Below are 3,871 nucleotides of genomic sequence, written 5' to 3' on the forward strand. Positions count from 1 at the left end.
ACTTTGTTATGTGAAATGTAAAAAGTTGCATTCAAAAATATCTGGCTTGATAAACTAGTAGGCTAATTCCCTAGGCCAGCAGAAACAACTAGTAGAGTCATTTTGGTTTTGAAGTGCAAAAAAAAAATGCAATTGACCACTTTGCTGTCTATTATATCACCCTGTCACAGGCCTGCCAGTCAACACCACCTCACGAGATTGCCTGCTGCAGTTGTTCAAGAGATGTCCAGTTTGCAGCCTAACATGCAGCACAGAGAAGACCAGCAAGGGGACGCTTATCAGCATTATGCAGACATGCCCTCGCTATGAGCAGTCCTGTGAATGCAACCATCAGCCACATTTTGGCAAGTATCTGGCCAGCAAGCTGTCAGCGGCCACAGCTTTCACAGGCTCATCATTTGTACAAGTACAGAAGGTAACCCACTTCATTACTTGATATATTTGATAACCCAAATGTAAAACACAATTTCTGTAAACTGACATTATTTGTTGCTTATTTTGTACTTCTTAGATGCATATAATGTCCCAAGCATAACCTAGCCAGTTGGAACCAGTGCTGTGTTCACCATTCAATTTCAATTCCCATTTTATGATGTCTTAATTGAAATAGAAAGCTAAATGCAGCGATCAGGTTGGTTCCAGCATGCTAATCATAACCACCATTGATAATGGTATCTGAGTGTGTGTGTGTGTGTGTGTGTGCTTGTGTGTGTGTGTGTGTGTGTCTCCAACCAATCTGTATCTTTTATGAGGGACCAGGAGCTGATCTACACTGCTATGTCCATAAATAGGGCTCTGGTAAAAAAAGGACTCACCACTAGCCTCACACGCCTGTTCACCAACAGTCATCGATGGGGAGAACAGAATTAGGTAGGTTTAGTCTGACCAGTTCAAACTTAAACATAGTATCTGTTTGTGTGTCAGACATAACCAATGCTAACTGCCAATGGTAATAGAATAGTGGAATACCTATACTTGCGTCCTAAATAGTAGGCCGTTTGAGTATGCAAAAAAATTATGTTTAATTGTATTTATTGACATTTCTAAAATCGAGTATACTTTAAATGCCCAGACGTCATACTAATTTAGGCTTTGACAACAGCTGATCATTTATATATAGGTCACGAATAGCGGGAAACAACGCAATTGTGCATGACACATTCTCAGTATGCAAAAATAGAAAGCATTATAGTATGTGCATTTAAAAAAATCTTGTATGCTTTAAATGCCATACTAATTATTTTCATCTAGGAGAATTTTCTAATTTTTCGTGAATTTCACGGCCGCAAAGCAATGGAAGAGGGGGCTGTAAGTTTTGAGTGCTAAATCTCTTCAAGTTAATTAACAACAAAACAACTTGGAAGATGGCAAATAGCAAAACTTTTGCTTTGATGTTGAAATGTAACTAGTTTGTGTTGTCCTTAAAATGAGCAAGACTATTTCATCATTAACGTAACATCTCTGAAAACAGGTCTACAGCCTGCCATGCCTTTAGCTAACTACGTGTTTGAGTAAGACTAGAAGTTATAACTGTTCGAACAGTAACGTTAGTTACAGGGTTACTTGTTCGCTGTTAAGCAACAACTTCATATTTAACATTAGCCTCATTAGCTAGCTAGCTACTTTTTGTAACTGTTAAAGGGTCTGACGACAATGCCAGGCATTTAATTCACTGGCAAACACGGCAGGAGAAATGCTGCAAAAAAATAATTTGAGTAAGTCATGTGGCCATTGTTGGCTCTCTTGCCACTGCACTGCCACTACCTATAGATAACGTTAGTAACGCGGTAGCCTAGCTATATTCTTATTTTCCACAGCGGTGCTGGTCCCAACACTTCTCTTTTTTTTCCTGTTGTTCTTATTTGTTCTTGTTGTTCTTAAATGTTCAAGCTATGCAATGTTAGTTTCTACCTGGATGGTTACAGCCTGAATGGGTCTAGCTAGTTTCATTGCACATACCCTGTTGTGAGAGTAATGGTAAACTACACTTGATACTGTTTCACCTTCGCAATCCAATTTTAGAAAGTATATGGCAGTCTATCTACATAATGTTCACACAACTCTACTTTGCTCATGTTTTGGTTAATGTTGTACTTCATCTTATGTCTTTTCAGGATCTACGTGAAGGAGTGTGAGCTGGAGAGGCAGTTGTCACCTGGATGGGTGAAAAAGAAGTGGGAGAACTATAAGCAAAAATACACGGTATGTTCCTGTATGTTATCTTGACATTTATTGCTGTGCTGTACTTGGCCAATAAAGTTTCCCTTTTCTGAGAGCAGCAATATTTTCCTATCTATTTCCCACTGGCACTTTTTTGTAAGTGTGAAGATATACATTTTAGAAAAGTGCAAGTATTCCAGATAAATATACTGCAATTGGCATAATACCTTTTACAAGCCTTTGCATGTAGTATGTATGATGCTGAAAGCTATCCTTTTCCATATTTTCAGGAGTTGAAAGCTCCCCCACCAGAGTCAGCACAGAGGGAGGGGAGGCTACAGCCGCATACTGGAAGTGATATGTGGTGATGGATTAGGTGCGGCAGGAGCTGCAACTCCATCACCCCACCTGTCATCTTCTCCTCTCCATCCCAGAAGGGTCCAGATGTGGAGGAGGAAGAAGTAGGTGACTGCCAGAGAGGCACGCTTTATTGCCATTTTAGAGGCCATGATTAAGAAGTAGTTTTATGTATTTTGTATGTATTTTATTTATAGCTATTAATTTTCTACTGTTTTTGGTGAAGTAATTAAAAAAAAATCCAAAGTGGGTTCCTGTTTTGTCATTAAAAAGTGTTTCTTGTTTATAATAAACATTTTTATTTGATACCGGGACATTACTGGTGTGTTTTAGTTTCAACATATCAACATAAACAAATACACTTGCAAATCAGAGCTATCTTGTTGCAGGTGCATGGTAACAATTAGATAAGTTGAAAGAAAAAAGAAACCCACACAGTGCTCTTACTAGTATCACTTTTTTATATTGAAGAGAATGGGCCTCTTGGACTTCGTCAGAGTTTGTTGCTCTACTAAACTAAATAAATTGTATTTCGTATAATAATTGATTACATTTCAATAATGCTTTCATAATCTCAAAGGACATTAAAAGCACAAAACAAACAAACAAGCAACACATCATTAGTAGCCTAGCTATGGTTGGCTAAGTCAACCAATAGAGGGCACGTCTGAGTGCATGCATCCCCCAAAGATGGAGAGGGACAGTTAATGGCTTGATCAGAGGAAGGTGGTCAGGGAGATGGTTGATGAAGATGGAGTCTGGAGACAATCTTGTAGAGGGCTACTCAGGGAGCCAGCCTGAGTTGTGTAGCCATTGGACTTCTCCTTCACAATGTATGGCACCCACTTGGGTGAAGCCTCAGCAGCTCTGGGTGCCAGAAAGCTCACCACACACAGTTCAGAGTGGTAGCCAGTTGTTGTCGTTATGAGCCCTCTGCCTCAGCACTGCATTCCTATGCTGCAGTGATCACCAACCTAGTCAATCACCAAACATTTCTGTATAAAAGCAAATGATAAAGATTTAATTAAAGCTTGCGCTCCTTTTCTTTTCTTCGTGTTGCGCTGTTGGCGGTAGGTGCACTTGATTCAGAAGCCCTGCGCACCTGGTAAGCAAAGTGTTCCCAATCTGAACCATTTAATTAGTTTGAAAAGACAAACTCTGCCTACCTGGCAATCCGGTAGATCTATGGCTAAATCGAGTGTGCCTACTGCGCTTCCACGATTGATACTATGGCATACATAAGATTTAATAACTTTTAAAACCATAACCACAGAGAGACTGTCAAAGAACACAGAAAATAGCTGCTGTTCTTAAGAGTGAGTCCATGTAAAACTTTTTATTCAGCATTGTCAAC

The 3,871-nt window shown here is 39.5% G+C and overlaps 1 long non-coding RNA gene across 1 annotated transcript; it reads left to right on the forward strand.

Moving 5' to 3' along the window:
• The first annotated feature begins 206 nt into the window (after positions 1–206).
• On the forward strand, positions 207–2,765 carry LOC110499595. The gene is made up of 4 exons (XR_002469986.2): positions 207–415; positions 760–870; positions 2,115–2,202; positions 2,451–2,765. It is a non-coding gene; the product is annotated as an uncharacterized LOC110499595 (long non-coding RNA).
• The last annotated feature ends 1,106 nt before the right edge of the window (positions 2,766–3,871 follow it).

The sequence above is a fragment of the Oncorhynchus mykiss genome, chromosome 20 (genome assembly GCF_013265735.2).
Source record: "Oncorhynchus mykiss isolate Arlee chromosome 20, USDA_OmykA_1.1, whole genome shotgun sequence".
Taxonomy (NCBI): Eukaryota; Metazoa; Chordata; class Actinopteri; order Salmoniformes; family Salmonidae; genus Oncorhynchus; species Oncorhynchus mykiss.